This window comes from Pholcus phalangioides, unplaced genomic scaffold (assembly GCF_987345545.1).
Source record: "Pholcus phalangioides strain wild (caught in Gottingen) unplaced genomic scaffold, Ppha-v1.0 ptg000007l_1, whole genome shotgun sequence".
Lineage (NCBI taxonomy): Eukaryota > Metazoa > Arthropoda > Arachnida > Araneae > Pholcidae > Pholcus > Pholcus phalangioides.
Window position 1 is genome coordinate 19,722,133 of NW_028301600.1, and position 23,825 is coordinate 19,745,957.

The 23,825-nt window shown below is 37.1% G+C and overlaps 1 long non-coding RNA gene across 1 annotated transcript; it reads right to left on the reverse strand.

Annotated features, from left to right (window-relative positions):
- Positions 1 to 17,740: 17,740 nt before the first annotated feature.
- On the reverse strand, positions 17,741 to 23,530 carry LOC149085031 (uncharacterized). The gene is made up of 2 exons (XR_016192788.1): positions 23,355 to 23,530; positions 17,741 to 18,055 (listed from the first exon to the last, which is right to left on the reverse strand). It is a non-coding gene; the product is annotated as an uncharacterized LOC149085031 (long non-coding RNA).
- Between the last annotated feature and the right edge of the window lie 295 nt (positions 23,531 to 23,825).

Below are 23,825 nucleotides of genomic sequence, written 5' to 3' on the forward strand. Positions count from 1 at the left end.
ACGAGAGGTGGGGTGAATGAAACGTAAGAAAATGACTGATATTTATGGAATAAAATGTTTAAATCTATTATTCTATCACTTTGATCACCCCCCCCCCTTCACCAGTTATCCCCCTCAAAAAGAAATTTCTGGCTAAAACCCTGGTAACTACCTCATATATATGATATACTTTTTCTTAAATGACCACATTTTTGTTTTTTGAAAAAGTTTGCTGTAGCCAATAACCAATACACACACCACACCAATAATATTCTACCATTATATGTATATAACTCCTAACTATGGGAATGATGAAAAGGATTTTTTCTTGTTCACCCAACAGTTTAATTATTTTCAAATTCTCACATTCTCATAGAAATGTCTTGTTTTTAATTTCAGAAATCAAAAGAAAATTACATTTTTATTCAAAATATCTGTAAAAGTGCATATTGGCTGAATTTTGACACAAAGGAATTTAAAAATTATTGAAATTCCTGTAATGTTGGTTTTGTACACATTTCAACCTTTACAGCGGCAATCTCGAGATATCTCGTCAAACTTGATCTACTTTATTTCTGTCACTTTGAAATATCTTGTGTTCTTAACACATTTTTATTTCCAATGTGGCAGTTACTATGCTGATCAGGAAAATTTTAACCCTTAAAAGGTTAATATATATATACAGGGTGAACTATGACTATATATAATCTGCCAAATGAAAGGGGGTGATAGACGAGCCCAAGTGGAACATAAAACACTGTAGCAACCCTGTCTTATCTCTAACTGTTTATGTTATGGTGGATGCAAGGATTTAATGGCGAGCTACAAGCACTAAAAGATTGGTGAAGTGTGAAATTGAATTGTTGCCAAAATCTACTAAAATGTCTGTGTCACCTAATAGGATTTTTTCTGCTCTTTCCAATTGTGCGTTTGGTTTGCATATAGGTCTTTCAGAAACTTCACAAATTTGAGTTTTTTTAAGACCTGATGTATTTCCCTTCCATAGTCCATTTATCCACCATAACTTGCAAACAGTTGGAGATAGGATAGGGTTGCCGTATAATGTTTTATGTTTCTCTTGGGCTTGTCTGTTACTCCCTTTTGTTTGGCATATTAGTCACAGTTTACCCTGTATAGAAGCGGACAAAATTACTGGTGATAATTTTTTTTACATTATCTTATTTGCAATAACTTTTACCTAAATTATATTAGCCTCTTTTAAAGTAATCCCCAAAACTTAATTTTTCATCAAAAGATCTGTTAAAATCTTAAGATCTTCCAGATTTACACAATACTTTTCATAGTTCCTAAAGTCAAAATTTTACCATTGCCAGAATCTTGTACTGTATTTTTGCATTGCACACAAAAATTTAAATATGTAAAAATATGTAAGTTACATTAAAAATAAAACTTGAAACTATAAGCTAATGAAGTTTCAATAATTAAGGCTAACAATAATTAAAAACTAATAAGGAGTTTCAATAGTTAAAACTCCTTATTAGTGAATGTAAAAGGGAAAAAAAATCAACTCATTTCATAGTTGAGTACACCGCCTATCAATCAAAACATAAGAAATGAGACGTGAATATAATAAACATACCATTTGACAGTTTTGAAATGAGATGCTAAAGTGTATATATACTTGGGATAGTTAAGAGGGACATGTGAGTAGGTTATGGAGGTACACTTACGTGTGGTTAGAAATCAAAAAATTTTATTTTTTGTATAGTAAATTTATTTTTCCTGTAACATATTTATTTCAGGTTTTTAGAATAAATTATGTTGCTTAGATTTTTTAGAGACCTTATGAAGTTGCAAAATTTAGGATGAACATTTTTAAAATCATATAGTTTGCTGAGACAGAAGTGATAGAAACTACAAGTTGTCATATCTATATTCTATACATGTATAAAGTTTCTGTGCTCCAGAAGAATTGCATTCAAATTATTTTATTTCTCATGCAGATTACCAAAGATATTGTCTCAAAATAAGATGTATTATTATTATATTTTTTTGTAATTTTTACTGATATGAAGTTATTTTCCACTTTAAATGTAGAGTACTATTGTGAAAATAGTCCTAAAAAAGGATTGCTACATCGGAATGAAAAATTAGACTTAATCATAATAATATTTAATAATAGCTGCTTGAAAGTTTCACAAAAATAAAATGTGTACAAGAATATTTTTAGCAATGAAAAATTTACGTCCAAGATAATTTCAGAAACCGTCATAGTATTTATGCAAGTTCTGTCCACCGTTTCTGCTGCATGGGAAAATGTTTGTCCTTCAGCAGCTTGAACTATCATGAACGTTTTATACAAATATGTAATATACTGTATTTTTTGGTCTTGTTAGTGTGATAACGTTCAATGTTATGTTTGTGAACTCTGTTAAGTGAAGTTTAATTCTTGTGAGTTTTGAAACAATAAAAAAAGTCTGTATTTTTAAATATTGTTCAGACTGAATCCTTGTGTTAGAAATCGAAAAAAAAAAACTGTTTGCAGTGGAATATGTATATACAAGTGGTGATATGCAAGCTAAATTGGAACTCAAAGTGAAGAGGGGTCATGGAAGTATTACGTAATCATCCATGGGGGGGGGGGGTGTTTCTGATTTGCTGACTTTTGATGGTAAGGGGGGGAGGGGGTTTGGATGATGTTTATGAAAATATGACATATTTTAATGCATTTTACTCTGTGCGCCAAAAATGAAAAAAATCTTTCGCTAGTTTGTGGGCATCTGAACTATATATAGTTTAAGAATGTTTGTTATATATATATATATATATATAAAACATTCTTCCCAATCATAAATTCCTTACAGAGCCATTTCAGCGATCTCTAAATGATTCACAGATCCTTCAAGTGCTCAGGAAATGTGTCCAGGCTGCTTAAGTGCTCTGGAAATGTGCAATGCATCACTCACACAAGTGATCCGTAATTATGCCATGGATCACTTAAGTAATCTGGGAATGTTCTGTGGGTAACTTGAGTGATGCAGAACCGCACTGGGGTGCCGTTTAAGTGCTCTAAAATTGTGACATGTCACTCACTAGATCTCTAAATGTGCCACGGATCGTTTAAGTGTTCTGGAACTGTGTTGTGGGTTACTTAAGTGATATTTGAATGTGCCATGGGTCATTTAAGTGATCTGTAAATGTGCCGTTTAGTTCATTTTTACAAAATTGGGTTTGAGGGGCAAGCCACATCAGATAACCTTCAGGGCTACATTTGGTATGCTGGTCAAGGGTTTACCATGCATGGCTAGAAGGGTGGGTCTCAATGAATTTCTTAGAGAGAAATTGAAATTAACAGAAATTGGTTATAACAACATATAAAGGTATTTTCTTTCGAAATTTTAATTTTTTTAAAAATATATTTTACATTTACATTGTTTACATTTTACATCCCTGTCCCTTCCCGTTATCAAACTTTGAACTAAAGCTGACTCTGCCCACTGGCAGTTGATTGACAGGATGGGGGTGAGGAGAAAAACATGTTATCAGGCAGAGCAAGCTGGGTTCGGAATGGCCAAAATGAGAGGGTTTACCGATATGAGACCACAAGATATTTTGGGATTGCCTCTGTAAGGGTTAAGCACAAATTTATTATAAGCATATTTGAGAATAAGTTTATTAGAATCTATATTGCAACTCAATTAGATGTCAGTATCTATTAAAATCATACCTCAGGATGATCACAATCATAAGCGTATGCAGAATTTTCTCAAGGGGAGGGTTTCAATTTTTTTTTCTTCTGGGGGGAGTTTCTTCCTGCAAAATAACACTATAATCTCGACTTGGAACTCTTCTCGGTTAGAACCCCCTTCCTTTGCGTACGCCAATGATCACAATTGCAGTTTTCAGACCTGCTAAAAAAACCTAATTTAGCCTAGACTAATTAGGTTGTACAATTTGGTTGTTATAGTAAAATTATTAGAAATATTGTTAGGGTTCGAACCATGTATTTCATAGATACTATGGAAATAGTGGTGAATATTGTGGAGGGGAAGGGAGCCTCAAGCCTATGGGCCGGATACAAGTTTACCCTTATACATTTGGTACATACAATTTCTGTGAATGAAAACTAGCCATTTCACTCATTTAACCCTTTATATCCTGATGGTAGTTTGAAGTACCAGATTAGAAAATTTGTTTTGAACTAATTTCAAAAACTTTTTTTTTTCTTTGATTAGAACTAAAATGACCAACCTAATAATTTACATGATAACTATTTATTATTATCATTACATTTATATTTTTAATTTATTATAATTTTATTCTTATTCTACTTTTTACAATGTCAGATATAAAGGGTTAAAGGATAAATTTAGTATTACTGTTCCTTTTTTAAACTTGTTTTGATGCTCAGCTGTAGGTTGCTGCAGTGTTTTACAACTTTTTTTACAAATACAAATACAACGCCACAACAGGCAAACCGCCCAACGAGGTGGATGACTTAAGAACACCATGGATCCCCGAGCCCCTACCTACTACTGCTACACCACACATGCACCCCCCCCCCCGCGGAACGCCCTAACGAATCGGTACATGCGGGAATGTGCGTGTACGTGTAGTGCAACCTGACGTAAAGTTTGTTTCTGTGTAATGCTTGTTATGTGTAGTGCTGCCATCTGCCCCCAGTTTTACTAACTATGAGTGAAGTGTTATGGTTGAATGATTTACCGTTGTAGGACTGTTGCTCTCTGTGGCGAGACTTTTTAACGGGGAGATCGGCTCGCATTTGCGCCTCGAAGTTGGGAACCACAGAAAACCAACTTCAGCCGACCACCACTGTGGGGTTCGAACCCGGATCCTCGCATCACGAGTCCGCCACTATAACCATTCGACCACCACAGCGGCAACTGCTCATTCCAGTTTTTTCTTGTTACCCTCCATCTCAACCAGGGCACCCTAACATCTAGGAATTAGATGTTGTACCCTTTCTTTACATATCAAGTTTATTTTTCAGTAAATTTATAGCATATAAAAATTTTGTAAATAAGGTGAGTCTCTGTATTTTCACGGGGTTTGTATCTGTTAGCCACACTCTGATGTAGTTGTAGTTTTTATGGGTAATGTGTTCTAAACAGGGCGGATAATATCAATTGCTCAATATTCACACATGTGATTTCTTGTGAAAAAACTATTTGAAGAACCTCTTTTTCCTAAAATCATTACTTTTTTGCAAAAAAATGTGGTGGTTTCTCTCCATTCTTGAGTCAAATCTTTTGAGGGAAGGTGCATTCAGTGCATATAGTGTTGACTGTGAGATCGTTTTCTTACTCCCGTTGTTTGATAGACCACACGTTTATCAATAAAACGGCAATATTTTTTGAGTAATTTTAAAATTGCATCGAAAGTGTTACAGTTAAAAAGCTTCCATGAAGAATGTAAAAATGGTAGCTTGATATGAAAGTGATTGGTGGAAACAATAGACTAATAAAAACAATTCAATCCGAAACTTTGAATCAAATTGACAATATGAGTTAGCATGTTCAAAATTATCGGTGGTTTTAGATTTTTTCTATCGATTATTCATCTAGTTGAATTTTCATACCAAATTATACATGTTGCAATGAAGATTTTTCATTTTCTTGTGACTGAAATTTTGTCTCTCATGAATCCGTGCTGTCTTGATAAATATATTTCCATTTTTTATAAAATATATTTTGATGACTTCGAAATTATTGCAGCCTACATGATTCATGCAGTACTTGGTCATTTTTTCAGATGAAGTTTCATTTAGAGGCGCATTTATAAGGGAATGGTTGTCCCGAGCCCGACTCAGCACAGATGGACTGGGTGCTCTCTCCACTTTGGGCACCACTAATTTTGCCCCCCTTTCGTAAGATGCACATCTGTTTTGTTTCTTCAATTTTTTTCCGAAAAATCGTGCTACCCCTTAGCTCTCAATTTCATAAATGAAAGCCATTTGTTCTGCTAAATATGGTTTCGAACATTGTTTCATAGATGAGATGCTGTAAAAATTTTAAACTGTATTTTTTAGACGACTTCATGACAATTTGTAGCTGTGATCGATATCAATCAACAAGCTAATTGTGTTAATCAATTATCTCTGATCAAAATCAAACACTCAAAATTAAAGTGGAATCTGGTTATTCAATAATTTCAAACTGGTTAAAATGCAATAAACTAACTATTAAACCAAAAAAAATGAATTCATTTATTTTCAATTATACTCAACTAAAAACAGAGAACCTATCATAATCCATTGTCATACAAATGACTGCCCACAGGAACATTGTGCTTGCAAACAAATTTCAGAAATGGGTGAATTTAATTATCTGGGCATTATTTTCAATAAAAACCTTAAATGGAAATCCCAAGTTGTAGTGATAAGTAGTAAATTAAAATTTATTCAACATCAGAATCCATACATTAAAAAATATTGTTTCCCCAGTCTTTCATCGATCAATTTATTTCGCTTGGTTACTGCCAGTTATACAATATGCTATCACAGCTTGGGGTGGACTACGAGACTAATTTTAACATGGTTAGAAGCTCTTTGCAAAAAGTAATCAATGTATCCCAAAAAATTTTCATGATCCAAGACTGCAATAATGGATTTAATACTCAGAAACTTTACCTTTATAAAACAATATTATTTATCCAGAAAAACCCTGCATGGTTCAAAATAAAACAAAAAGTGAGACAAACAAGACGAACAGGAATCCAATACGAAGTGATAAAACTATAATATAGAAACAGTTTTTATATATCGCACCTAAAGAATATAATCTAAATCATGATATGAAATCCGAAAAATGTATTAAAAAATTTAAATGATTACTAATTAATGATATCAATCAAATCTCTTGAGTAACAAATAGAATGCAATCTGTCTTCCTTATTCTTATTTTTTTGGGTGTCTTATATTTGACTGTATTTGTGTTTTTGTAATCTGATCAATTTTAATTTCAATGAGTACGAAAAGTTTATGGTTACAAATTAATAACATCAATTTCTCAAAGTGCAAGCATAGCATAATTTTTATGTACTCAAGTCAAGATATGAGTGCTGTTTTTCACTTGGTTGGTCTTTTGCCAAGTATTATGAATTAATGAACCCTGGAAGGATCGTATGGTCCCTTGGGTTAATATTGGAATGTAATGTGTGTTTGTGTATTTGTCTTTATGTGTTAACTAAATTTCAATTTCAAGTTAATTGTGTTGCAAAATTACAATCAAAATCCGTGATGCAACATGTAAATCTTCGAAAACTTCTAATTTGGGAGTATAAAAATCTCATCTCGAAATTGTTAGTTTAGTTTAGAACCGAGCACGTCCAGGCTCTGTCGCTTTTGCGATATAAGCTCATTGATCGTGTGTGGGCGTGCCGGAGAAAACTCAATCCGGCCAGGAAAGCACACCCGGTTTGGACCAACACCCCGCTAACCCCCAAGCAGTACAACCACACCCCCAAACTCCCCAATCCCCGGGCACATCACCGCTTGACAAAGTCGGCAGCACCGCGAGTGCAACTCCCCCTCTGTCCCGACACCCGCGACAAGGCCCCGAGCCCCCGCCGGTGCGGTCCACAGTGCCCCAACACCCCCACGCCCGGCGAAGGGAGACCCCCGACCACCCCCACCCACAAGAACCTCTATTGTGGATATGGGAGAACAATATGTTACAAGACGAGAACATCGCTCCTCATCAAGGAAAACATATGGAACGCCTCGCGACAAGGGCCTCAATCGGTGCGTTATTCTTGATTACGTATGAAGTTATTTTATTTGTCGACATGCAATCTTGTTATTGTTATTTCCTGCACCTCCGAACTGCCTGGTCTCCAGTCCTTCTTTTCACTTGAGGAGTTACATGTGGGTGCGACAGTCAAAGTTGCAATTTGCCAAAAGTCATGTGCAGAGAAATGTACGTGTGACACATCAAAAAATTGTTAGTTATTCATTTTAGTTAGTTTATTCATTTAAACGATACAAATCAAATGAACAGGGGCGGTCCTAATTAAATACATCAATTCTCGAACATCTATTTGTCTCTAATGCGTATGCGCTCTCAGAATGGACACCTATAGTGCGCGGCTGCGCGCTATATATAGACGTCAGTTTCTCTCGAATTATCCTTTATAAGCATAAGGGGATGGTAGGTACTCTAGGGCAGTACTATCTGCTCATGCTTATAAAAAATAATCCGAGAGAAACTGACGTCTAGCGCGCACTATAGATGACCATTCTGAGAGCACGTGCGCATTCGAGACAAATAGATGTTCGAGAATTGATGTATTTAATTAGGACCGGCTAGCAGCAACTGTTGGAGCCGTTGGTACGACGCTGAATCGGTGGCATCCGATACGTTCGTGGTACAAATCCCGCCAAGAAGAGAAAAAAAAGTGCCGTATTTTTTCCCCTCTTTTACCTTACATCTACGGATGATTCTTTGAATTTTCCTCTGTACATACGGAGGGAAAACGATGCTTACGAAGGTTTTTAACAGCTGGCTGATGCGAATATGTATTTATGAAAGAGGAAATTCAACTGCCCTGCGGGGAATCAAACCCACGTCCTCTCACCTTTGCCGGTTGAGCGCATTAGACAACAAAGGCAACAAATGTCTCAATCTTTCCTTAGAGCTCGTATACACTGCACGGGACCGTACATGGACGGTCGGATCTGATTGAGCACACAATTGCTGACATTGCCACCAGATGGCGGCTTATCCGAGGATGATGTCACTCTCCGCTATCCATACGAAGGTTTTTAACAGCTAGCTGATGCGAGCATATATTTAGGAAAGAGAGAAAATTCAACTGCCCTTGCGAGGAATCGAACCCACGTCAGTCTAGGGTGCTCACTCGGCATCGTAATTACAATCCTACTTTCTTGGTAACACAGGAAGCATTAGCACGCCAGTGATTGGTTGCTGCGAGCAAAAAAGCTAGCAAGACGTCACGAGAGGCGGAGTTTTCGCCGAAATCATTATTATTGTCTTCTCGATGCACGTGAACTGCATTTGATTGAATCAGAAACAAAAATGGAATTTTTTTGAAAATTTTTTGATTTTCCGATAACTAATGGTTTCAATTTTTCAGACCCGTCTGATTTTTCTGCCAAAAGAACTGTCAAACGATCTTTGTGTTTTTTACATCCTCCACATTTTTCTCCTTTAAAAGCAAGAGTTTGGTTAGGGAAAAACCGAAAAAATAAACCAGTCTCACATTACAATTAAACACATCTGCATCTATACTCTTCTATCATTGGTTTGGGAATATCATTCTTAAAATTTTCAGCAGTTTCTTGAGATGCAGATACGCTCTCTCCACCAAACTTTCCTAAAAACAATCCCATGGCGTTCTTTGAATCGGGTCAACTATCTACTGCTTGCACTAAAATCACCTTCATTGAGACTTGCGAAATTTTTTGCTTCTTGAATTATTGGTCCTGATAAAGGGATTGGGTGAGATCGAACGGATTTGAACCACAAAAAAGTTGCACCTTCTACATCGCTGAAGTCTGATTTCTTATGTGTTTTCTCTGCTTGGTTCATAAGAAGATTCAAATGCTGACAAAACATTTTTTCCTTATTTTTACCAAATGTTGAAATGGTGTTCCATCTTCTTTGGCGAGTTGACACTCTGAGTTTTCCTCTAATGCTATTTTTTTTTCAAAATTTCATCTTTTGATTTTAAAGTTAAAGTATAACGTTCGCGTGGAGCCATTGCGTGCACGGCCGTCGATACTCACGATGAAAACCGAATGATACACTGGTGTAAGAAATTAAGAGAATTTGCAGACTTGGTCGATTATCTCTAGAACTACTGTACCGATTTTAATGAAATTTGATATGTACATACATTGATACAATACAAAACAAATAACCATTCAATAATTATAATACACACGCATGATCGTGCGTAACACTCGTTGGAGTCGGAAGGTATGAAACAGCGGTTGCAGAATAAACAAAAAAATGGGTTAATAGGGGGTATGGTCCCCTCTTACAGATATGCAGGTCTCGCAGCGTGATTTCATACTTGAAATAAGGCAGTTTATCATTTCCTGTGGCAATTGGTCCCACTCTTTCAGCAACGCTGTTTTCATTCCCTGGATGGTTCCCGGAGGGGGGTTGCGATTTGCAATTGCCCTCCCCAGAGCGTCCCAAACATGCTCTATAGGGTTAAGGTCTGGAGATCTGGCTGGCCAATCCATCCGGCGAATATCCTCACTCTCTAGAAAATCACCGAGCAGAAGAGCTCTATGTGGCCTCGCGTTATCGTCCATTAAAATCAACTCAGAGCCAACGCCAACTGCACCCCTGAAAAGGCGAACATAGGGCTCCAAGACCTCATCCCTATACCTCACACCAGTCACAGTGCCTCTTTCAAAGACATGGAGAGGTGTGCGGCCATCCAACATGATGCCTGCCCAGACCATTAAACCTCCTCCGCCATAATGGTCGATTTCGCGGACATTGGAGGGTAGGTAGCGGGTCCCTGGTTCTCTCCATATGAACGTACGGCGAGAATCGGTGCTTAGGCTGAACCGGGACTCATCAGTGAAGAGAACGGTCCTCTATGCTCTCTGCACCATGATAAACGGATTCTCCTGTCCGTAGAAGTGAGCGGGACGCAAACAGCAGGTCTTCTTGAAAACAACCCTCTCTCATGAAGTCTTTTGGAAACAGGCACCCTTGATACACGGGTTCCTGTGGCTGCATACAAGTCACGAGAGAGCTGAGAAGCTGTAGCACTCCTGTTACGCCTCGCTATAATCGACAAATGGCGATCTTCTCTGTCCGTCGTGGCTCTTGGACGACTTTGCCCAGTCTTTCTCTCGATGGATCCGGTATCCTGGAACTGTTTCCATAAGTTACACACGACGCTGGGCGTTGAACTGAACTCTCTAAAATTCTGGACTTGAGATTGGCCTGCTTCTAGCCTCCCCACAATTTGCCACCTCATTCCATCATCTAAACGTTGGTGGTTACTCATTTTTACTGTTACAATTTGAAATTAACCGATTTCTGCAAAATAACACCAAGAAATTCGCCGAGGTGTGCTAGCGAACGAAATGCGTCTTAATTTACGCGCGCTTATAAATCCTGTTTCTCTACTGGCTCCGCCTACACACACGTGTACGCTTACGTATTTGACGTACAAGATTTGCATTTTTGTCTAGAAGCAATGGTTTTACATTCAGTTCAGTTCTGTTCATGAAATTCGATAAAATATGCAAATTCTCTTAATTTATTTCACCAGTGTATATTCAGCGTCTAACCACACAGGCTTTAGCTCTTTTTCTTTTGCTCCTTTTCCAAGTAATCATTCCAAGGACACAACTTTCTAAAACCAAGTTCCACCGAAAACATTCTCCGCAACAGACAATATCAAAACTCCCAATAGATGAAACTTTTATCCCTATTGGATGTTGACAATATCCACACCTTTTTTGAGCATGAAAAGAATGAAAGACATTTCCTATAAACATCACTAAAATGGTAAGCCGGTCAAGAGGTTTCAAACATTCATTCTTCACAAGCATGGCACCCTCTGCCCCAAACACATAAAAGGGACCCATCATAGAGAACAAAGAAACAAAAGATTGTCGAAATACCCACGAACAATGTCGAAAAATTCTTATAACTGGTAACACACGGGCAATTATAAAAACCAGTAAAGGGACAGAAATCGTAGTAGACTAATCTTAGTAGAGTTCTCCCTACATTGAAATTAGTATTGTGCCAACCAAGGGAATAATAGATGTCGCGTTATCCGGATAGTCGAATTATCGAGATTCCACACTATATTAAAACAAATAAATAAAAATTTAAAACTTACCTAAAAAGTCGTTTCGGAAAACGGAGGGCTAGTAGACAAAAAATAGCTAACTGACAGTATGAAAAACTTTCAATGAATATTCACAGCGTCGCAATGCAAATTCAAGGCCCCATCCCCACCCCAGTAGCATTCCATAGTCCTCCAACAAAACGCACCGACCGTGACGCAACGTTCCATCCGGCGAGTTGTCCCACCCACCACTGAGGTGAAAGTGTTAAACGGTCATATCTCAGAAAGTACGCAACGCAAGTCAAAGGTAAAGGTATCGTCAGATGCACATTGCAAAGGTGCATCCAATGATGTTACTTTGGTTTCAATATTTTTCACCGTCTTTGCACCATTCCCGCTGCCTTGATTCATAACAAATTGTTTTACGGGTATATCTAAAAAGTATGCAACGCAAGTCAATAAGCAATAGTATCGCCAGATGCACAGTGCAAGGGCAAATTAAATGATATCACTAATCACTCCGGTTTTATCGGTTTTAATATCTCTTCCTATCTGAGCACCAGGCCAACGTTGACCAGGCCCGCTGCACTGATTCGCAACAAATTGTTTTCCGCTATATATCGAGCAGTTCATAACGAAAATAGACAACATTGGTATCGTTTATTAGCTATGCTAAAGACAAATCCGATGAAAATGACATAGTCAGTACCAGGGTTGGGTTTTTGACGTCAAAAACTGGTTTTTGACATGACAAGCGTCAAAAACTGTCGAAAACCGTCAAAAACCTAAATGAATGCCTTTTGATAATGTTTTGAACATAATAGGTATACAACATGATGAAAAACTTACTTTTTGGCATATTACAATGTTTTATTTTTAAACATTAATTTATTACAATAATTAAAACAAAATATTAATTATAATTTGCAATTTTGAATTCTTCAACATAGGTAGGGGCTCGGGGATCTTTGATGCAGCCACCTCGTTGGGCAATTTGCCTGTTGTGGCTTTGTATTTGTATTGTATTTGTATTGTATTAAGAGTCTAGAACGTATAAAATATAATTTTATGGTTTATTTATCTAAGCTACTCATTACCTGTGTTCAATTTGCTAAGTGGATTAGAGCTGCTTATTCAAAATATGTATGATAGGGCATCAGGGTCAGGTTTTTGACCCCAGAAACTAACTCGGTATTAAAACTATCAAAATCTTACTGTCAATGATGTCAAATAGTTTTTGTTAACTTGATAGATATGTTAAATAACAAAATACTTATTTTTATTTAGATTAAAGGGTTTTATATTCAGAATTATAATTACTGAGGAAAAATATATATTTTGATATTTTAAATTTTCTGATCTGCCCAAAATTTTATTCCATATAAAATTTCTAACGCAGCATCTGTTAATGCACTAACTAAACTCATTTATTTTCTCCTAAAAATTTCTTAGATCAGGGTGATTAGATTCTTAGATTCACACAGCTTTAAAGAGTATTTTCAACCAAAGCAGAGCTGATAAGACTTGATACCCAAAGCATTTGTTTTGCATGTTTGAATACAGCTTCGATTGGAAAACCATTGCATTATAAATACTAGTAAATGTACCATATCATAGTGCAAAAGTAAGAATAAACCAAGTTTGACATATACAAGCTAGCATTGCCAAATTAAATGACATTTTAGTCCTACAATTTAGTATTTTGATCGCTAGATATATTTCAATGTTATGTGCAATAAGAATATTGTTTTAAGTATCAGTGGTTATCTAGATAATTTAATAATAACAGAAATCAACATTACATACATGATGTAATAAACTTTTTTAAACACTTATCTGTTGTAAAAAGAGTACAGCAGATAGTTTATATCAATGCATATATATATAAGCAGTTGAAGAAATTTTGGAAGGTCAAGAATCATGTTGAATCAAAGAATGTCAAATCGTTCCACAGTTTTCCCTTCAATGTTCATGTTATGCTTTATTCAAATTTTATAAGAAAAAAAAAACATATATTGTCCAAAATAATTCTGTCGGGAGTAGAAAATTATTTTAGAATCTTATTAAATATTTATTCTTTGTATAACATAGTCACTTTAAACATTACATGCAATTAACGTGTGCATTTTCATTGGGAATTTTTATATCGAAAAGCAATATTTGAGGTTTTTGACAGTTTTTGACAAAGGTTTTTGACAGAAGGTTTTTGACGTGACAGTTTAAACTGCGGTTTAAACCGTCAAAAACTGCCATGTGTCAAAAACCTGCCAACCCTGGTCAGTAACTACCACTCGATTCCAAGCGCAAAAAACGTATTCACGTCAAAACTTGCGGCCGTGTCTATGACACAGCCTACCTCAATTTTTTATCTCGCTAATCTCTGTGGCCCCCTCTTCCGCTTGATTTTCACCCGTTGCCCCCTTAGAATATGCCAGGGGCGCAAGGGGGAATCAATGGGTCCCAATAAGATCACTGGGTTAATGCATAAACATAGGCACGGAAGTATTTCGGGCCCGTGGGTGCTCAGATTAAGCTTTATGCAGGAAATAATCATTTGTGTGATTTATTTCTGGGGTGCTCAAATGTATTCTACAAAACTATGTAGGCGCTTGAGCACCGTCGGCTTCGACGCCACTGCGCATAGAGCACCGAGCAATTTTTGTCGTTTGACTGAAATGTGTTTTAGCTCCAGGAAGTCGCCAAAAGTGGAATCTTTGTAGTCTTTAGTTTAAACGGTGTAATTTTTACACCGTTGGCGATGGAAGATTTGGAGAAAATGTACAGGGTGTCCTCTTTTATCGGTAGATAATGTGCTAATTCTTAAACGTTAGTCTTAGCGGTAAATTCCAATCGAAAAAATGCTTCAAATATTGTCATGCATCATCATAGAAGGCATTAAAGTAAATAAAAAAAATTCTAAACGGTTGCGATTTCATTTTTTAGACCGATTTTGATTTCGGTAAGTTATATTCAATAAAAAGAAATCTTCACGTTTTCAGACACTTTTTCGTCTGAAACTGACCAAGTTATAAAACATTGAATGTTATGTAGTTTTCCCATCTCAAAACACCTTATTCAGCCAAGCTCTCCATGGGGTCATATAAAAATTCATATTTGGTAACTAATATGATTTTTACAAGAACTTTACAAGAACGAGCTTGGCCTGAGTCTGGTCCGGCCGTCCATGTACGGTCCCTTTCAGTGTACACGAGCTCCAAGGAAAGATTGAGCGATTCGGTGCCTCTGTAGTCTAGTGCGTTCACCCGGCAAGTGACAGGACGTGGGTTCGATTCCCCGCAGCGGCAGTTGCATTTTCTCTCTTTCCAAAATATATCTTCGCAACAGCCAGTTGTTAAAAAACCTTCGTAATATGATTTTCACCAGATTTCATTTGGTGAAATAACATTAGGCATTGTTTAGGTTCTCCAATTAATTGAATTAATCAAAATTATTTGTTTCTGAAATAATTTCGCTCATGACCCTCCATTTCTCAGTAAAAAGAGCGAACTTTTTCTGAGAGCTCCTCTCTGCACCCGTTCAACCAAGTCTATGTCACCCTTGTAGGCACGGTCTCCAAAACCTCACGGCATACTCCAGTCTAGAACGAACTAAGCCTCGGAAAGCGGAAGAAGGTTCTTCACTTGCATCTTGTCGTTTTTTTTAATCGGTTATTTTAGGCTAGTCACTGATTTCGAAACCACTTTCTATCATACTTTTGTTGCTTGTTTTCCTTCATAGAAACTCCTCCCAAATGGTACACGGGAGGAGAGTAACTAATGCCTCCGAGAATACAAAAACTACTACAGTATCCAAATAACGCGCAGGCTTCAGATACACCATCTATATTCCAAGTGGTTGTACAGTAATTAATTTTTAAAAAATTAACTTTTTATTTAGTCATTCTGTCCTAAAATACCCAATTAGAAAGTTGTCGCCCGGTCTCCTGAGCGCAACAAAAAAATTCCATGTTTTTAAGTGCAATATTCGCTAAGACGTTTGAGTTCTAAAGTCACTTGAAAATGAGGGAAAGAACGGTATATGATACGTGGAACGAGCTTGTCTATTAGTTTTTGTGGCTCTTCCTTCATTTTCAGCGATTTTCGAAAATCTTCCCACCGTCCCCCTCCTCCTTCCGTTAAAACATCCCATCAGTGCCGTCTTAACGCACGGGCCCACCTGGGCACGCAAGGGAGCCTCACAATAATGAGATCGGATTGAAATTTTCGAGAGTAAGCATGTAAACTTGCCTGGTAAGGCCTCAGAAAAATCACTTGGCCTGGAGCCCATGATGCTCTTACGACGGCCCTGTTTCCCCCCCCCCCCATCCCAAGGGGCAATATTTATCAAAGTGCAAAGTCCATACCTAATGAGTAGAGCCCGGAAGTTTAGGCGCTAAAAATAGTCGAAATAGGCAGGCAAAAGGCACTAAAAATACTTAAAATAGGCACTAAAAAAAGACTAGTTTTGGGTATTAAGGACCCAAAAACTAGTTGAAAAATTAATTGCATTTAATCCCTCTATCGCTTTAATTATTGTTTATAATAGACACTAAAATAACTGTATTATAATGCTAGTTAAACTAATTTCAAGCCAAAAATAAAATGTGAGACGATCCTCATTATTAGGTCAATTCCAGGGCCACAATTACCAGACGCGGAACCAGTAGAGAAAAGTATCTGTGGGACTCCTTCAAGTTGCGAATAATTCTCGTTTATTTGTTGTGTTAATGATCATTCATATAGTTGAAACATAGCTACTTTGTTCTAATGTAGTGAAAAATTAACTTTTTTTATATTACCACATATGCGGGACTACTTCAAGCGTGGGGGTCCTGTGTGGCTGTCACCGACCCCTGAGGGCGACTGGTAAATTTAATCGAATACTAAATATGTAAAGTATGTGTAAAATAAATAGCCATGATTATTTTGCAGTGCATTTATGGTGTAAAAAAACAAAATCAGCGGAACAACATGGGTCCCAGAGCTCTGTCTACTCCTACGCCACCTTGTGTGAGCCATGACGTCAATTGATGACCTCTTGGGACAGTCATTGGTCGGCTATACAATGCAGTCCAATGCCTGAGCGAGACATGTTCATGTGAAGCATGTGGAGAAACAACAATTTCTAATTTTCCTCTGTTTTTCTAACATGGGCTGCGTTCATCTGAAACTTTTTTGGTAACAAAATCATTCACGTCTAATACCATCCGTCAAAGCAAATTTAATGCATGGCAACCCCGATCTCTCAGATCACTTATTCTCGTTTAAATGGGGCTGGAAGGAGTGGGGTTGGGGCTTTCTGATGATAATGTTGGAAGGAGAGTTGGAAAATCTGAAAATAGCAATTATTTTGTCGTCAATGCTCAAAATATTCAAGCTTTATAGATTATGGCCTCTGAAATTCACTAATAAACTTAAAAATATGTTAAAATAGGCATTTATGGCAGGAAAACTTCAAAAAAGGAATTTTTACCAAAAAAAAGTTTGAAAATAGGCAAAAAAAAAGGCATTTATATTATATATTATATTATGGCATTTTGTGTGCCTGAACTTCCGGGCTCTACTAATGAGATATCTGACAGGAAATCGGAGAATGCGTTCTTGTTACAAATAAATAAATAATTATATTTAATCGATTACTACTTACCATCACACCCAATGAACGGAAATTATCAAATTTTCAGCTTCCATGTTCACGCGGGAAAAGAGAGAGAGAGACTGAAGATGGGAGAAAAAAACCGTACTGCGCCTGCGCAGATAGGGAAAGAGGAGTGACATCCCAGTCGAATCGGTAATTTTTGTCGTCTGTGTGTGTTGTAACCGAAAATCATTAGCTGGAGAATGCTGCTAATGTACGAGGTTCTCGTTCTTTCTGTGCAACGGATCAGTCTTGCGATTATTACAGACCATCTGCGCGCGACTTGTTTATCGCTCGTTTCGAGTCGCTTCCAGTAGACGACCGACAAACAAATGAATTTTAAATGGAACGTGTATGCTTTTTATCAATGCTTTTATTGCCATTAAAACATAATCGCACTACATTCTAATGAACATAATACCATGACCTTGACTTAGTACATACTCCATGTCAAATTTTCTTACGACTAGAATACTCTTTCATCCATATCTCATTGTAGCTAAAGTGGTGTATCTTGTTTCTTCTTCTGTAGTAGATTGCGTTGTCGTTTCCGTTGTAGATTTCGAGTCTTCGTTTGATGCGGCTTTTGATAAAAGTTGCAGAAGTTGTTGAGGTTGAATTGGCGATCCTCTCAATGCTGTTCCAGGCTGTAGACCACCTAGCATAAAACCTTTGAAGAAAGGAGTAAAAAATATATTTATACATACTAAATTATATCAATATTGAATTTTCATTTCACTAATACAGTAACACTGAAGGATCCAGGTTCGAATTTCGCTGAGGGACAGTGGTGGTCGGCTGAAGTTGGTTTTCTACGCTTTTCCAACTTAAAGGCGTGACGTGTCTCCGCAGAGAGCAGGCAGACCTTCAACGAGATACTTACATAACATGAAAATTTAAGCATGTGCCATCTTTATTTGGAAATATGGAACGCAGATGGCAGCGCTAACAAGAACACGAAACGAGTGCAACTTTAACAACAGAAATACGTTAGGGCGTGTAATGATCAACAGGTGTTCAAAAATCTGTATCAGTTTTGAGAATGAAAATACAGTGTTTAACAAAATAAAAAAATCTAAATTTTTATACGGTCCCCGTGTGGTCAAAAACTTAATTCGAAAGTTGCTACCCTATCTCTCCTGATGCCAACAAAAAGAAATTCCATGTTTTTAAGTGCAGTGCAATATTCACAGAGATATAGAGAGAAACGATGTCACTCTCCGCTGTTCATACGAAGTACGAAAGCCTGGATAACCAAGCGGATATCGAGTTGTATATAGTTCGGAAAGAAAATTCACATTCCTCTGTGGGGAATCGAACACTCGCCCCGGACAGTGAGAGATTGGTGATTCGATTCCCCACAGAGGAATGTGAATTTTCTTTCCGAACTATACAACTCGATCTCCGCTTGGTTATCCAGGCTTTCGTACTTCGTATTCACAAAGATATTCGAATTCGAAATACGGAGGAAATTTAGGAAAGAACCGCGTCAGATGCGGGTAAAACGGTTTTTATGCTGTTATCCGCATTCAACGCTGTTCTTTCCTAAATTTCCTTCTTTTTTCGAATTCGAATATCTCTGTGAATATTGCACTTGGAAACATAGTTTTTTGTTGTTGGCATCAGGAGAGGCAGAACAACAACTTTCTAATTGGAAGTTAAATCACGGGGAACCGTATGAAAATTTAGATATTTTTAATTTTGTTACACACTGTATTTTCACTCTCAAAACTGGTACAGGAAAATTTTTGAACGATGTTTAGCAATTTTTAAATTCGAATCATACCTCTACGACGGATGGAGGATGAGATGAAGGCCGTGCTAGCACTTACAGGACACCCTGTATACTACATAATATACTACAGGGTGCATAGCAAACAGGGGGGTATGGCATTTTACTGGTGAACCGTTGATCCTCGGGGTATACTTCCACTTAGAAAAAATTTCCAAATAACGTGTAGTATTCAGATTTGTCATTCATGTTTCAAGAGGTTGTATAGTTATTAAAATGAAAAAAATAACTTTTATATATACTCTCCATGTGCCCCTAAACCCAACTAAAAAATTGTTGCCCTGTCTCTCCTGATGCCAACAAAAAATTCCATGTTTCTAAGTGCAATATTCACTATGATATTCTCGAATTCGAAAAACGAAGGAAATTTGGGGGGGGGGAGCAAAAAACAGCGTTATATATATCTATCTATCTATATATATAAAATTGATTTTCTGTGTGTGTGTCTGTGTGTGTGTGTGTATGTATGTTCTCTATACAAATCTACAATTTTAGATCGATCGTCGCCAAATTTTGCATATATACCAAATGGGACCCGACTTGAACGATAGGCTACTTTAAAATTTCGTCAGACCAGGACAAATGCCCCAAATGGGCAAAAAACTGTCCGGCAACAATGGTTTTTGGGCCTCAACAATCATTTTCCGAACGTTTACTTTGGTTACCGTGGTTCCCTAGCAATGCGTTTCAGACGTGTATATGCCTTTACAACGGTTTGTCACTTCTTTAATCCTGTTAGTATATGTATGATAGTTTATGCCTTTATAATGGTTTGCCACATTTTCAATATAGTCTCAGTAATGAGGCTTTTTGAATAGAAGTCATAATCATCATCAGCATCGCTTTGAGAGTCAGGAAAAGGGTGATCCTCATAGAAATCAGTGCTAAAATTGTCGATTTTACTGTAGAAATGCGGAAATTAGTGGGATTTTCCGCCCCATCAATAATTTTAAAAATTGTATTGAATTCTCGATTTTTGAAATATTCAGTTCGCTTAGAGATATACGAAGCCCAGGAGATTAAATATGAAGTAATAAGCCAAACCTATACTTTTGAGTTGGATATTCGAGCAATATCACTGATTTCATTTATATCTTCTCAAGTATGAAAATTAATGTCTCCATATTGTTTCTTTTGATATTTATTTGCATAAATTCATATGGGTTAGGATATTTTAAAATTAGTTATGAGCCCGTGAAAAGTGCATCGAAAAAATTCCACAGCTTTAACTAAGGATTTTTTGAAGCTGGAACAGACAGATGGATAACTTGAAGTTAAGGAGGTGGGGGGGCGGGATCGAAATACCTAGCGCTCCTTAAAAAAAGAAAAAAATATATTGATTTCTACGTTTCTGTGTAAATCTAGATTTGTTTATTTCATGAATCGCGCAGGTCGCCATATTGGTTAACTTGGACACGGTTTGTATGCCCCTCAAGAAAAAGAGAGGGAGATATCACGTGATCCAAAAAAGCCTCATTGAAGAAAACCCGGGCAGCGCCGGGTATTATAGCTAGTATATATATATAAACGCGGATAAAACGGTTTTTCCGTTATACTTATCACTGTGTTGGCAAGTTTTTATTGGCTCAAAAGTTGTCATTTTTAGTGACTGCACCCAAATAGAATGAACTCAACCATTTTATTTTTTCACAATGAATAACAATTGCATTACTTAACAATTATTTTGAAAATTGAAAATTTTTTACAACTTTGAATTAAACTTACTTTTCGCAATTTGTAAACCACACCCCCAATCATTGGCGATATCTCAAATATCTCCATTAATATTACACAGTCACATTTAAGTTTTAATAATTGGCACGTTTAATTGGGGCTGTATAAAAAGTTAGTTTCTTTATTTTTTCATGTATACGATCCCATGGAAAATTTAATACATTTTAAATAATTGCACGTGATTTGAAAACTTTTTGTAATTGAAAGTATGTTTCTAAAGTCGGTAAATTTTCTTAATTATACTAAACACCTGCACTCATGGTGAGTATCAATTCTCGGCCCTGACTCACAAATTCTCATTCGCTATTTTTCAATAACTTCATGTGCAGTATTTGGCCATATCCCTAGGAAATGTCCTCTGCTCCTTGTCTTTAAAAGGGTATCGCAGATAGAAGCAGCCCCTGCTGCTCATTTATTTAGATATGGTCTATATATATCGTTTGCAGGTACCTCTTGCAGGTATGCTTTTGCAAAACCTCTGGGAAATCTCCACAGAATGATAATTCTTCACATCTACATGACCCACAATTCGTGTTATACAACTTTGTGTCAGAGCAATGGGCAAAAGTGCCTAAGCTCTTCCCACTTGACACACCAAAGAATGATGATGATGCTGTTCCTTAAGTCAACGGTTGCAGAGATATCCGTTGTGCAAACAGAAGCGCATTTATGGTTGTGCCGCCTTTGGGCTACACGAATTTGACGCCCTTCTCCCATTTTATTCTAATTTACTTGACAATTCTTTCCCGAATTCGTCATTCTCTGACATAACTCACTTGTCCTCTCTTTCTACTCCTGCAAGTATACCTGTGTCTTTAAGTGTCTTAAGGGCAGCTGCTAATCAAATGTACTAATTGCACTTCACTCAAAAAAAGAGTTTAAAAACGAAAAATTTGGAAAATGAATTTCAGTCATATATTTATGTCACAGCATAATATAATTCGTAAGTTATGAAAATAGCCTTTATCCTTAGTTTCAATAAAAAACAAAAATTGAAATGAGATTGAAAATACGGGGAAAATAACAGGACATTCTTGGAAATGAGCCTGGACCACTAAAATACAAAAATGTCCCTTTGGCCGGGGCGGCTTAAGAGAGGGTGCACCCAGGCGGCAGGTTGTAAGGGGTGGCAGCTTAGTCTTAGTTGGCACGAAATTTTTGAAAATTTCCAACAGCAAAAACTTCCATGACAATGCTTTTGAGGGTTTTGTAGCTCAGGTCGATAAGATATTCGCCCAAAGTACCAAAGAATGGTTAGAGGTGTCGCGAGTTAGATAGTACCAGATTCGTCCTTGTCAAGAACTTTTCTGACGCGGAGATACAATATAAACGGCGACAACATGGTCATAGAAAAAGATTGCTACCGTAGGGAGTCACACGCCAAAGGGATAGTGCACCGACATCTCTGTATATTCAAAAAAGACGAAATGTCTAACGCTGCCTCTCAGAATCGGCAATAAACTGTAGGTCCCGGTATAATTAGCCCTTAAGCACAGAAAATGACCGTGGTGCGACAAAAATGATCAAATGATCATAACGCTTTTGAGTCATACTTTGACGACGAAGGTCTTGGGATGACTTAATTGACAGGGACTTCGCGTATGGTGACACCACCCGGGCACCCATGAAGCAGAGGGGGGCTTCATGAAAACAAGATCTGATTAAAAACTTCGAGAGAAAGCATGGATATCGGTAGGCATTCATTTCTAATCAGGTTGGGGGTGCTCATGATACTCTTAAGACTGTCTTGGACCTAGGACCGTAATACCAGAAAGAAGAATGCAATGTCGGGCGGGGGGGGGGGGGCAATTGTGCAATGTGGCCCCCACCCAGTAATTTTTTCTGGAATGGTCAAATAAAGGCAAAGTAAAAATTCGGCTTCTTACTTGTCCGGCTCTGGAACACCAGGAAAGAATTTGAAATGATTTTATATAAGTTATATTAAAATATATAAGTGTTGTATAAGTTATTATTTTAATAAAAGTTGCCTTGTTATACTTCCTTTTTACGGGATGAGCAGGGCCGTAGTGTGCCTGCTCGGGGCCCCGGGGCAGACTTTTCATTGGGCCCCGTCTTGAAAGGGTTATTATTCAAAGCAAGTGTAAACTTTTGTAGGGCACTTTCATTCGGCTTGGGGCTCGGGAAGTGTCCCGGTTGTCCCGTCCTGGGCTATAGCCTGCTAAGCCCCCTCTGTAAATACGCCAGTTTTCATCATAGAAGTCGATTGCAATTATAAATACAGAATAAAAAATGATGCTTAGGCCGGAATTACACTATAAAAGTTTGATGAAAATTATTTTATAGAACTTGAAAAATGCAACAAATAAGCCTATATTGATTACATACGCCTATTGATTGCATTTTTCTAGTTTTATAAAAGAACCTTTTATACGTAGTGTATTCCCGGCCTTAAAAAGGAGATTTTCATGAAAAATATTCTTACCACGGGCCAAAGAACAAGGTACGGAGAAAGTCAACGCTGAAATAAGGAGAAACAACACGAATGCGTGTTCCATTTTTCAACCGAAAAATTGATGGCGAATATCAATTATGCTGTGCGAGGGATTCAGACACGATGTCCATTTTTATTTCCACGAGATGAGGAAGAGGATGAGGAGGCAACACTTAGTAGTAAAGAGTAAAAATGGTGGATTATTTGGTCACATTTTTAGATGAAATGAATCGAAAGGGAAAATGTGTTTGATGGAAATGTATTTCGTCTCCATTGTTATATAGAAATCTACAATTATACATGAACTGAGATTAGAAAAGTGAAAGAGCAGGTGTTTCTATTTTGTTACATGGAAACTAATTTTCTGAACATTACCGGGACCAGACTATTTGTTTAGTTTCTTTTGTGATGATTATTTCATTATTATAATTTTTATATGTATTTATTCGTTATATCATTTAT